Genomic DNA, 14,744 nt, shown 5'->3' with positions numbered 1-14,744 from the left:
GATCCTTATTGGACACCCCTACTTCTTCTTAAACAAACTTAACTTCAGAGAAGTTTATTATTTATATTATCATAACACACCGATGGGTCATGTTCTAATGACCTATCATCGTATGATGCAACGCTTAGACTTAGGTCTTTTAGAGTCAAGCTCCAGAATGGATGACACCTTCCTTCATGTTCTAATGTGATATAATCACATTTTAGCATGTAGCATTTCTAGCTACAAGTTTCTTATTTTCACGGATATTGCGATACTTATATTGATCGCTTCGACTATCTTTCACTTCAAACTTCTGGCTTAAGTCAGATGCTACATCGATCCTGGTTCTCTAAACCACATAACATACTCATCTTAGTCGGACTCGATTTGATATGATCACTAGGGCTGGAATAACAATCATCTTCTTAGTCATTACCGAAACAATGGTAACGACGTACATGAACAAAACAGAATCAATTGCTAGTGCCTTGGTAACCTTGTGACTTTCCCTGATCCAAGTGCGAGTCCCGTGCTTCCAGTAGTATAGGCCTCTACTACCTTTCACACCTACTCATACTCGTCCCAAGTATTGTCTCGCAATTCTCCAAGTTTTTATTTCCTAAAATCACAAAACGATTTAACGTATGAATGTGTCCAAATAATCATAAAAAATTTCCTAGACTCTACTAGGACTTCTTCCATGCGTATCTTCAATCATCAATTCTACTTCAACTCGGTTGGTGGTGGAAATGCAAGACGATGGGATAACTTCATGGATTATACCAAAATTTATTTCTTTCTGCTAATCGAAAGTGTACTTCTCCCGTACTAGACATATTATTTATTAGACGCATTCTAAAGGGAAGATACCTCTCTTATGATATCTTCCGATAAGTGTCATTCACTATCATAAGCCTTCTCATTTCCTCCATTTGCTCAGTCTAACATGGTTCACAATATTGATTGAACTTATGCCTTTGTGATAGGTTCGGGTGCAGGTGTAACGACCGATGCTTGACCCATCACATGCTTAGGCTCAGGTTGTCGACTTCTGTTTCCTAATATGCTTCGAGTTGTCACCATGTCGATTTATACAACAAATCAGACATACAATGTGCAGTGACGAGAATTAAGATAGGAAAACTTTATTTATGATAGACGTATAAATCTCCTTATCACTCTGAAAAGTTAAATGCCAGTTATACTACTGTAATTAAACGTTTAGAAATCTGAACTTATAAAGTTTCCAGATTCGGTCGGCAACAGACCATAGATCCGATCAAATAATGGAATTATAAAGTATCACAAATAATTTAGCACATAAAACAATTTTAGGCATATTTCCTAAAATAAGCTAGTGCTTGTGTCTATTCAGGTGTACTACCTAAAATATATTAGAAACACTCCTAACGATCATCGCTTAGCAATCTAAGCTGAAGTCTCGAAATAAATCATTATTCCTAGTTCGCTTAAACTAATGCTCTGATACCAACTATGACATCCCCAAATTCATGGTTATTTTAAAAAATTTATTTATGCTTATTTGAAAATCAGAGTATTCATTTTTAAGAATAATATTAGCATTTCCGAAGAAATGTATTTTGTTTATATAAAAACTTTGGGATGTCATCGTCAATACAGAATCATAAGCATAAACAGACCTTGCATTCATTTACACTAGTTATTTACATCTCCTTTAATCTCTCAGTGTAATGTAGCTTCGTATCGACACCTGTGATACAAATAAACTGAGTGGGTCAGGTTGAGAAACCTGGTGACCACTTAGGGTTTTCAACCCATAATAATAAAGTTATTATGTTTCATCATCAAATAATTAACCCAATTACCCATCCCCATTATCTTCTTTATCGGTCACTCATTCAGTCCTAAGGATTGTCCTAAGGAATAGGCATGAAGTCCATTGTTGTCAGGGTTTATATAACAGGCACTATCCATAGTTGCCGAGGTTATTTGTTAGGTGCTAAATCTAAATCTTCCAGGGTTTATCTCTTTTATTGATAGTATTATTTTAGGGATTCCAACCACAATACATGTCAATGGGTTTTTAGAGTACATTTGATGAATATATCGTTCACAACACATACAGGTTGCGAGCCTACTAGTGTTCTACTGGACTGTCTAGAATAGTCTATGGTTATCATCTATACTCTGCTAGATGACTCGGCCATCGGTTGGGTCAAGGCTTCTCATCGTTAAGGTTAAGGCTTCTCATCATCTTTCACCTCTCATCATCTATATAATCTTTCACCTCTAATCATCTATATCATCTTTCATCTACCTATCTTTACCCATCATAATTATAGGTATACAATACGTATACAGTTTAAATCAAATAAAACATGTATATTTTGTTCATCCAGCATAGATATCAAGAAAACAGATAATATGCACACATAGCATGTAATTTATAATTCATATCTATATGTAAGATGAAAGTAACTATGCACTCACTTGTTAAAATGATGATTCCAAACTCGGGCAACGCTTCGCTTCTAAAAATTCTATTTTCCTTCGACGAAACCTAGTATCATTACCGCTAGATTTTAGTCTAATATTTATTGCGAGTATTTACGAGCGATATTGTTTTATAAGTGTTAAACAATAATTTTCAACCACTATGTACAGACAGGGGCCAGACATGAAACACCGGAGGGTAGGACCATTTTGGCATTATTGCACTTCTGAAATCCATCAACCCTATGCGGTCCTTAAAACCAGATTCCCCATACCGAGAGTAGTTAAAAGATATTATAATAACATTTTGTATATTGTATTTTATAATATATATATATATATATATATATATATATATATATATATATATATATATATATATATATATATATATATATATATATATATTTGTTTATAAGTTCATAATAACAATATTGAACTTAAACATAAGTTATACTTCAACTATGGTAAGCATAACTCACTTAGTAGGAGGTTTGGCTAGGAACCGGGCTCTGCATGGGCAGAACTTCCGAGCCGAAAGCTCTTCTTTTCAGAGACTTCTGGCACTTCGGGACTCACCTCTAGCACTCGGGAAGTGCTAGGGAATGGGAAGCGCTAAGAGGGGTGTTTGAGAGAGAAAGAATGGGAAAGGTGTGAGTTTTTGGGGTGATTTACGCCTCTATTTATAGGCTGAGTCCGGATCGAACGCGGGGCGTTCCCTTACTGAACGATGGGGGTTCGTGGCCAGGTGTCATCATCTGGTGCCAAGCCGTGGTGAGGAAGTAGTGGCTCAGATCGTGCCACGTGTCGCTCGCTGGTTACTCCAAAAACTAATTATCTTCTAAAATTCGTAACTTTTTAATACGAGCTCCGTTTTTGACGTTCTTTATATCCACGCGTAGGTATTGATAAGATCTACAAATTTCCTTTAGACCCCATTGGCTCATTCTTGAGCAGTGTTACATTTAACAGTCTGAGAACATTACACTGTTAACGACCGTGTAAAATTCATAACTTCAACATACAGACTCCATTTTCGACTGTCTTTTTATCGTTGAATTCCTATTAATGAGATCTTAAATTCTTATTTAGGTTGTTTCGGCTAAAAATTGATTGATCTAAAATTCAATTTCCGGGTTATGCACTGCGATGCTAAATCTTCGAAAAATCATAACTTCCTCATACGAAGTCAGATTTGGACATTCTTTTTATGTATGTTCTCAGTTTAACATATAATACGACTTTTTTTAGATCCCTAAGGCTAAAAAGTATTTTTCATATACTCACTTTTTACGATTCTTGGTGTCGTGCCAGTTTTGCCGTAAAATTTCGACAGGTCATAACTTCTTCGTTATAACTTGGATTTCAACGTTCTTTATATGTACGAAACCCTTGTGACATATACTATAACTTAGTTAAGATGATTTATTCTTAATAATCTTCTATCAAAAACTCATTTTTAATGCTTATTTTCTCTAAATTGAGTAGCTCGAATCTGCGGTTGTTACAATTATCTCCCCCTTAGGATAATTACGTCCCGGAATCATAAAAAAAACAGGGCTTGTATAATGACTCCTTACGTTATCTCTTCATCCTAGGTAATAACTGTAACTTCTATGTTCCTTCGAATGAGTATCTAACTCTTGGACTTCTTGACTGCAGGCGGTGCTCAATCTTCCACCCGCTCTTTATCCTATGTTGTACTTTCAATCGTAACCTTCGAGTTACAAAATCGATCCTTATTGGAGACTCCTACTTCTTAAAATACTTAAATTCAAAGAAGTTCTTTATTTCTATTATCGTAATAGGCCGATGGGTCATGTTCTAATGACCTCTCATCGTATGATGCAATGCTTAGGCTCAGGTCTTTTAGAGTCAAGTTTTAGAATGGATGACACCTTCCTTCATATTCTAATGTGATATAATCACATTATAGCATGTAGCATTTCTAGCTACAAGTTTCCTACTTTCACGGTGATTGCGATACATCTATTGATAGCTGACGAGGTTATCTATTAGGCACTAAGTCCATAGCTTCCGAGGTTATCTGTTAGGCACTAAGTCCATAGCTGTCAGGGTTAATCTCTTTTATTGATAATATTATTTTAGGGAGTGCACTTACAATACATGTCAATGGGTGTTTATAGTACGTCTGATGAACATATCGTTCACAACACATACATGTTGCGAGCCTGCTAGTGTTCCACCGGACTGTCTAGAATAGTTTGTGGTTGTCATCTATACTCTGCTAGATAACTGGGCCATCGCTTGGGTCAAGGCTTCTCATCGTTAAGGTCAAGGCTTCTCATCATCTTTCACCTCTCATGATCTATATAATCTTTCACCTTTCAACATCTATATCATCTTTCATCTACCCATTTTTGCCCATCATAATTATAGGTATAAAATACGTATACAATTTAAATCAAATAAAACATGTATATTTTGTTCATCCGTCATAGTTATCAAGTACACAGATAATATGCACACATAGCACATAATTTATACTTCATATCTATGTGTAAGATAATATATTTTGTTAAACTAATGATTCCAAACTCGGGCAGCGCTTCGCCCTTAACAATTCTCTTTTCCTTCGACGAAACCTAGTATCATTATCGATAGATTTTAGTATAATATTTATTGCGACTATTTACGAGTGATATTGTTTTATAAGTGTTAAACAATACTTTTCAACCACTATGTACAGAAAGGGGCCAGACATGAAACACGGGAGGACATGACCATTTTGGCATTATAGCACTTCTCAAATCCAACCCTATGCAGCCCTTCAAAGCAGATTCCCCGTACCGCGAGTAGTTAAAAGATATTATAATAACACTTTGTATATTATATTTTAATATATATATATATATATATATATATATATATATATATATATATATATATATATATATATATATATATATTGTTTATAAGTACATAATAACGATATTGAACATAAACATAAGTTATACTTAAAGTACGGTAAGCATAACTCATTTACTATGAGGTTTGGCTAGGAACCAGGCTCTGCGGGGGCAGAACTTACGAGCCAAAATCTCTTTTTATCGGAGGCTTCTGGTGCTCTAGGACTCGACTTTAGCACTCGGGAAGTGCTAGGGAATGGGAGGGGCTAACAGGGTTGTTTGAGAGAGAAAGAATGGGAAAGGTGTGAGTTTTTGGGGTGATTTGCGCCTCTAGTTATAGGTTGAGTCCGGTTTGAATGTAGGTCGTTCCCTTACTGAACGATGGGTGCTCGTGGCCAGGTGTCATCATCTGGTGCCAAGCCGTGGTGAGGAAGCAGTGGCTCAGATCGTGCCACGTGTCGCTCGCTGGTTACTTCAAAAACTAATTATCTTCTAAAATCCGTAACATTTGCATACGAGCTGCTGGTTACTTCAAAAACTAATTATCTTCTAAAATCCGCAACATTTGCATACAAGCTCCCTTTTTGACGTTATTTATACCCACGTGTAGGTATTGACAAGATCTACAACTTTCCTGTTGACCTCATTGGCTCATTCTCGACCGATTTTAAATTTAATAGTCTGAGAAGATTACACTATTAACGACCGTGTAAAATTCATAACTTCTACATACGGACTCCATTTTCGACTGTATTTTTATCGTTGAACTCCTTATAATGAGATCTTAAATTCTCATTTAGTTTGTGTCGGCTAAAAATCGATCGATCTAAAATTCAATTTCCGGGCTATGTACTGTTATGCTAAATCTTATAAAAATCACAACTTCCGCATACGAAGTCAGATTTGGACGTTCTTTTTATGTACGTTTTCGTTTTAACATATACTATGACTTTCGTTTAGATCCCTAAGGCTAAATATTATTTTATCGTAAACTCACTTTTTACGATTCCTGGTGTCGTGCCCGTTTTGCTGTAAAACTTCGACAGGTCATAACTTCTTCGTTATAACTAGGATTTCAACGTTCTTTATATGTACGGAACCCTTGTGACATATACTATAACTTAGTTAAGATTAATTATTCTAAATAATATTCTATCAAAAATTCATTTTTAACGCTTATTATCTCAAAATTGACTAGCCCGAATTTGCGGGCGTTACAGGTTGGGCCTGGTAATTGTTTTGGGCCTCAGGGGCAATGTTAGTTGGGGTTTTTTTGCTGCAGACCTAGGTGAGTTTGTTGGTTTTACGGTCTCTAGGGCCTTGCTTGAGGCCTTGCATTTGAGTCGCGTGACTCAAGAAGGAAACAATTGTTATGATCGACTTGAGGATTGCACCAGGAAGCTGAGTGGTTGACAGATGGATTGAAATGTCGTTATCTATGGCGAGGATTATCTCATGACATCTTTTCCGAGTAGGAGTGAGCAGGTTTGTTACTTTCAGAGTTGAGATTGTAAACCCAGCATGGGGGCTAGTTGGTTGCGATGTTTGGCGGCAGTAGGGCAACATGGGAAGGCGCATAAGGATTGATGTGGTAGGGATGCATAATGATGCGATCAGGGGTCTGTTTTTCCTTGGATATAGGCAGGTCAGGTACCGGATTGACGATCGGGATTGCAGGAAAGGAGTGTATGTTTTGGATAGTGAGTTGATGTTTTGCTTATACATTTGCATGAAATCATTAATGTTAAAGGCGGTTATGATTGGAAAATTTTTGAGGTCCTCATCTGAAATTCAAAATCTCTTAGGGTTTGCTTGGTCCTTATCTGGAATATCATTTGTGTGTGTTATACCTTCTAAGAGTCAGGGATGGTTTGTACTTGGTTTAGTCGGTTTGAGGTATGGTCGGGTTGAAACACCAGTGAGTGGCAGTTCGAACCCTAAGTGGGGGAGAACTAGGCAGTCTTCTAGAAGGATCATCGATCTGCTCGAGTTTATGGTGTTGGGAGAATGGTTCATGGGGATCTATGGTGCGGGTATGTGGGATATCGGTTCAAGATTTGGGTCAAGTTAGGGGTGTAGAGCAAGTGACTATCATATTATCATGACTATTTAAAGGAAATTTTAAAAAATAAGTTGTTTTAGAAACCAAATTTGATTTTAAAAGATTAAAATTTTTTTGAAAAAAATGTTGAACATAATATGATCCAAATAGAAATCATTCAAAATATTTATAATTCAAAATTATTATGATTGATTATGTTTATGAACCATAACTTGTTATGATCTAAAAATATTTTGATTCAAATATTTAATCAACCTTAATTATTATACTTTTTATGATTCAAAATTAAATGATAGAAAAACTATAATGATCCAAATGTTCTATTTGAACAAAAACTTCATTTAATTCAATGTATTATGATCAAATTAATACGATACAAAAATGTATGATGCATAATATCATTATGATTCAAAATATTATGATTCTAAATAATTTGATTCAAAATTTTATGATCCAAAAATAATATAATTCAAAAAAAATATGAACGAAAAATATTATGATCCTTAATATTCTTCTAATTTAAAATTTTATAATTGTTACACATTAAAAACTCAAAACGAAATTTAGTTTAAACAATTAAAAAATAATCAAAAAATAAATAAATAATAAAGAAAAAACCCTAGTATCTTCAAGTATGTAGTAAAAATATTAAAAGAAATGAAAAAAATTAAATAATTAATTAAAAACGTTAAAACCGAGCATATATATATATATATATATATATATATATATATATATATATATATATATATATATATATATATATATTGTGAGAATTAAAAAAAAGCGTGTGAACTTTCAAACTCATTATAAATTCATCATTTTTCAAAACTAAAAACACCGATCTTCTCCAAATGGTGCATCTAAGCCATAGCTCGGCTCAAAAAAAGATTTGACAAATTTTTTTTTATTTTCGAAATTTGCATGTGTGCACAATCTGTAGTCGTATGGACTGCTGATGAGCACAATCAGCAGTCATATGGACTGTAGATGTGCATAATCAGCAGCCATCTGGAGTACTGATGAGCAATCAATAGTCCATATGACTGTTGATTGTGCTCATCAGCAGTCCATATGACTACTGATAGTGCTCATCAGGTATCACACAAAAAAACCAAAAAAGAAAATTAAAAAATCGTCAAATCATTTTTTTAGCCTGGGTATGGTTTACGCGCACCATTTGGAGAAGATTGGTGTTTTTCGTGTTGAAAAATAATGAGCTGATTATTAGTTCGCAAGTTATCACAAATCTTTTCGTTCTTAAAAGAACATGAGTGTGTGTGTATGTGGGTGTGTGTGTGTGTGTATATATATATATATATATATACACACACACACACACACAGACACACACACACCCACCCACATACACACACACTCATGTTCTTTTAAGAACGAAAAGATTTGTGATATATATATATATATATATATATATATATATATATATATATATATATATATATATATATATATATATAGGTAAAATATCAAGTAAGAACGCCTAAAGGTTAAGAACCACTTAAGAACCTTTTTTTATTCAAGTATAAAATAAGAAGTCACTTTCATCTTTTGTTATTTCTGGTCTACACACACTACACACACTCACATGAATATCTTCTCTCTCATCTCAAACTTGAAGAACAAACAAACATTATCGCCGGTTGCCACCAGCCACCACCCCCATAGTGTCGTCGGCGAACCGCCGCCGCCTCCCATCTCCAGTAAACCACCGCCATCAGATCCACAAGCTCTGGTTGGCTCCAGATCTACAACTTCAGCTTCTGATCTGTGATTTTTAGTTTCAGATCTATGATATTCAGCTTCAAATCTACGATTTTCTTTTTCAGATCTACGACTTTCATCTTCAGTTCTATGATTTTGTCTTCATATCTATGAGTTTTTCCTCCAGATTTATGAGTTCCGGCGAGCGGCATAACCACCACCTTTGTCCATCACTATCAACACAAATTCCTCTTCCATCTCGTTATCCTACCACCAACGGAAACATAAATCTGATAAAATCTGAGGAAAATACGTCCATATCCACCATCAATCGCCACCTGGTCTCAAATCTGGAGTCACGAAGTTGTTTTAGCTTAACTTTCCCTCTCTAAAACGCAAAACATCAGATTTGGTGCGATTTGGTCGGATCTGATACCACCTTCATCTCCATCAACTTTGTTTCCACCATCGCTACCACCACTGATGTCCACCACAAAATCCTACTGTCGACATCACGTTTAGATCTGGTCAGATATGATGTATGTGGTTCGATTTTTCTAGATCTACTTTGTGTGGTGCTATTTCATGTTATATCTGAAGCTATAATAGTGGTAACAGTGGCTGATGGTAGTTCTACCGCCTTAGATATGTTCCAAGACTACCATCACTTTCTTTCTGATCTATAATGAAACACATCTGGTATGTCGATTTTTTTTTATTTTGTCTTCTGTTAAGCTGTGAATTTAATGTTTTAATCTCTCATTTATTGTTTATTTTTGTTAATGATTGGGTTTTCTGTTGTTAAGTTGTGAATCAATGTTTGATTTCTTATTTTTTATAATATTTACATCAAATTGTTATTCACTGTTTATTTTTTATAGTTGTTATACTGTGAATTGAAATTAGAATGTGTTTTATTATGTAAATGTTTTCTTAAATAATGTGAATTTATTTTTTTAAGCTATGAATTTTGATTTTTAATGAGTGAATTAATACGTTTCTAAGTTGTGAATACTTTAAATAAGATTCCTAAACTGTTTTATTAAACTGTGAATGAGAGTCCTGAAATGCTTTATTAAACTATGAATTTGTTTGGTGCACACAAGATATTTGATGAAATGCTTCAACAAAATCAATCATGTTTTTAAGTTTTAAATACCGTGAACGGGAGACCTAAACTACTTTATTAAACTTTGAATTAAAGTCTTGAAATGTAAGTTTTAAGTGGAGAATATGACTTTGAAGTATAATGTTTTGTATTCAACTTTGAAATTAGAGTAAATTACACGAATGGTCCCTATGGTTTGGAGTAATTTGTGCGTTTAGTCCCTAACTAATTTTTTTAACTCGGAAGGTCCCTACTGTTTGTTTTTGTTACGCGCTTGGTCCCTACTGTTTGTTTTTGTTACGCATTTGGTCCCTATCTTACCTAAAAAGACTATTATTTAAATATGGAAAAATGGTGGGGTGGATAAGATAAGGTGAAGGGGATGGTTTGGGGGGTGTGTTTATTTAAATAAATTAAAAAATCGAGGGAAAAATAGTCTATTTAGGTAAGACATGGACCAAGCGCGTAACAAAAACAAACAGTAGGGACCTTCCAAGTTAAAAAAATAAGTTAGGGACCAAACACGCAAATTACTCTAAACCATAGGGATCATTCGTGTAATTTACTCTTGAAATTATTATATTAACTGTAACGACCCAATTTTCAAGTGAAAATTTTCATTTTTGATTAACCAAAATACTATCCACAAACCATGAAATCCCAAATATAATTGTTTCCAAAATTCATATCAATTACAATTTTATTCCAAATCATCAGAGTGTCCCATAAAAACGCCTCAGAGAGAGTGCACGCCGCGCCATCAAGCCTAGCCTTTGCCCATAGGCTCGGATGTACCTGAAACAAATCCACAAACTGTAAGCTAAAGCTTAGTGAGTTCCCCGGAGCATACCCCACACAATCCACATGAATACATAATCCATAATAGCTATAAAAGCTACATAAACCATATAAGCCATGCATACAAACATATAAGGAAGCCATGGAAACCCACCAGGGTTTTACACCACGTGCCCCTGGAACCCCCACGTGGTCTTAACTAACTGCCATGGGAACCCCCACATGGTATTCCTGCCATGGTAACCCCCACATGGTCTTCATGCCGTCGGAACCGCCACAAGGTCTTTACAATCAAGAGAATGCCATGGAAACCCTCGAAGGTGTTACATATAAGTGCCTCGGGAACCCCCCCCCCCCTCCGAGGTCTTTCATGTGAGTATCACAAATAACTAGAATATCACATATCCCATAACCAACTAATCATAACTCATAACAATAATGGGCGGACCTTGGTGCCTTAGACCCATTGGTATGGTGATGAGACTCACCTCTCGTGAATGCTGAACTAACAAGCTAAGATCAGATAAATCCCACGTGCTGCTCCAACTCAACAGCCTATAATCATCATGTAATTGACTTGTCACAATCCTGAATTACCATAATTACCTTCAAAGTCAACCCTAGTCAACCCTGGTCAAAGTCAAGGTCAACAGTCAATGTTGACCTCGACTCGTCGAGTGCATCCAGCAACTCGTCGAGTTACCTGAGTAACTCTTCAACTCGCCGAGTTACCTATGTAACTCGTCGAGTTCCTCAATGTCTAGAGGACCGAAAACCCATGCAGACCGAAAACCCCAATCCTTCACAGAAATCACTCGGAATCTCGAAAACGAGTAAACCCTACTCGACTCGTCGAGTTGTCTAAGGGACTCGATGAGTTCCTTCAGTCCTTTTTTGTGTTCAGTCCTTTTCAGTGAGATCCAAGGTCCCAAACTTCACATCCAACTTCTCCTAGTGTAGTGACCACGTAAAGTTGCAAATTTTACGTGCATGCAAGACCTCTCAAGGCTAAAACACCAAAACTAAGGTTCCTACAAGGACTTAATGCATGGAAAGGGCCTAAGCTTAATAAAGTGAGCAATTTTATGTCATTAAGGACCTAGAGGAGTCCAGATCTGGAACCATATCCTTGTGATAAGTCCAAATCCGAGTATGACCCCATTTTGCACAAAAAGTGACCATATTCTTCCATAAAAGGAGATCTAAGCAAATAGAGATCAAGTTAGCAACTTTTTACCTCTAAATGGATGCTAACAACAAGTAGATGCCAGATCTAAAGCCTTCTCCTTTCTTAAATCTCCTCAACCTCCAAGTTTCCTTCTAAAAAGCACAAGTTCCACCCTCCAAGGCTCACACACACTCAAGGAAGCACCAACATGCGGCTAGGGTTTCTTTCTGGACTGTAAGAACGACGAAGGAGGCTACAAATTAGCAATAAGTTCTTTAAATTGGGTACCAACCCCTAAAAATTAGGGTTTCCCTCTACAACGCCTACTCGTCGAGTCGGGGCCTTCCGACTCGTCGAATAGGTTCTAAGTCCCGCGTCCACATAAATGATCTCTACTCGACGAGTTTGAGCTCCCCAACTCGTCAAGTCCATGCACAAAACCCTAAAAAAATAGATAACTGAATTAATACCTGGAACAGGTGTTACAAATATCCCCCACTTGAACTAGACTTATTCCTCGAAGTCTGCTGACGCGAACAAGTCCAGGTAGTGATCTCGCATCTCATCCTCCGGCTCCCATGTCCATTCGGAGCCCCTTCGGTGCTGCCATTGCACCTTTACTAGCTTCACCTCGTTGTTCCGAAGAACCTTGGTCTTCTTATCTACAATCGCAATTGGCCTCTCAATGTAGTTCAGAATCTCTTCCACCTGAATGTCGTCCAAAGAAACGAGCGCGGCCTCATTTGTGACACACTTCTGAAGCTGTGACACATGGAAGGTGTTGTGAATCTAGCTAAGCTCATTCGACAGATCCAAACGATAGGCCACTTTGCCCACCCGGGCCGTAATCTTGAACGGTCCAATATATCAGGGCCCCAACTTGCCTCTCTTCCGAAACCTGATGACTCCCTTCCATGGCGACACATTTAGTAACACGAAGTCCCCTACCTAGAACTCAAGATCCGATCGCCGCCGGTCAACATAGCTTTTCTGACGGCTCTGCATAACTCGCAGCCGGTCGTGTACCTTCTGAATCAGCCCGCTAGTCTAGAGCACTACCTCAGTGCTCCCCATGACTCGGTGTCCAAACTCACCCCAACAAACCGGGGTCCTACATCTCCTACCATACAATATCTTAAACAGAGGTCAGTCGATACTGGCATGGTAATTGTTGTTGTATGAAAACTCTGCCAATGGGAGGTATGTATCCCAAATCCCTCCAAAATTCAACACGCATGCCCGAAGCATATCCTCAAGTGTCTGGATCGACCTCTCACTCTGGCCATCTGTCTAGGGGTGGTACATTGTGCTAAAATGCAACTGAGTTCCCAGTTCCTCGTGGAACTTCTTCCAGAATCTAGATGTAAATCGAACATCTCTGTCAGAGACTACCGACACTGGCACCCTGTGTCTAGCCACCACCTCTCGTACATAAATATCCGCCAACTTCTCAGTGGATATACTCTCAGAGATCGGAACAAAGTGGGCACTCTTCGTCAACCTGTCCACAATCACCCGTATCACGTCCACACCCCTCGCTGTCCTCGGTAACTTCGTGATGAAGTCCATAGTGATCTCTTCCCACTTCCACATGGGAATGGGTAGCGGCTGAACCTTGCCATGCGGCCGCTGATGTTCGGCCTTGACCTTCCTGCAGGTCAAGCACCGCTCCACCAACCAGGCGATCTCCCGCTTCATGCAGGGCCACCAATAGCTCAGTGTCAGAGCTATATACATTTTCGTAGCCCCCGGATGTATAGAGAACTTGGACTTATGTGCCTCCTCCAATATCTTTTGTCTCACTCCTCTAGCCACCGGTACCCACACCCGGCCACACTGTGTTAGAAGACCTCGGCTATCCCGAACAAACAAGGGATACTGGCCCCGAATCCGCTCTATCTTCTAGTTCTCTTTCTTCACACCCTCGACCTGAGCCTCTTTGATCATATCCAACAATGGAGATATCACCGTCATCCTCAAACAAACGTTCTCAATCGAGGAACCCGATATCTTGTGGCTCAAAGCATTGGCCACCACGTTGGCCTTCCCGGGATGGTACAAGATCTCACAGTCATAATCTTTCAGCACATCCAACCACCTCCTCTGTCGCATGTTGAGGTTTTGTTGATCCATCAAATAATTCAGACTCTTATGATCAGTATAAATAGTGCACCGTACTCCATACAAGTAGTGCCTCCAAATTTTGAGGGCAAACACCACTGCCCCCCAATTCTAGGTCGTGAGTGAGGTAATTCGCCTCATGAGGCTTCAACTGCATCGAGGCGTAAGCTATCACATGCCCCCTCTGAATCAGTACCGCACCTAACCCCTCCGGTAGTACTAGAATCGGAGCCTCACATAACCTCCGTCTCAGGGTCTCAAAAGCCAACTGCTAATCTGTGCCCCATCGAAATGTCACATTCTTCTTGTTCAAGCGGGTCAAAGGCATAGCAATCTTGGAGAAATACTGGATGAATCTACGATAATAGCCGGCTAAACCCAAAAAGCTACGGATCTCGGATGCGTTCTTCTGTGCTTCCCACTGAATCACTGCCTCAA

Source organism: Lactuca virosa, chromosome 4 (assembly GCF_052849685.1).
Source record: "Lactuca virosa cultivar CGN04683 chromosome 4, Lactuca_virosa_CGN04683_v6, whole genome shotgun sequence".
Lineage (NCBI taxonomy): Eukaryota > Viridiplantae > Streptophyta > Magnoliopsida > Asterales > Asteraceae > Lactuca > Lactuca virosa.
Note: the sequence above shows the minus strand (reverse complement) of the source record.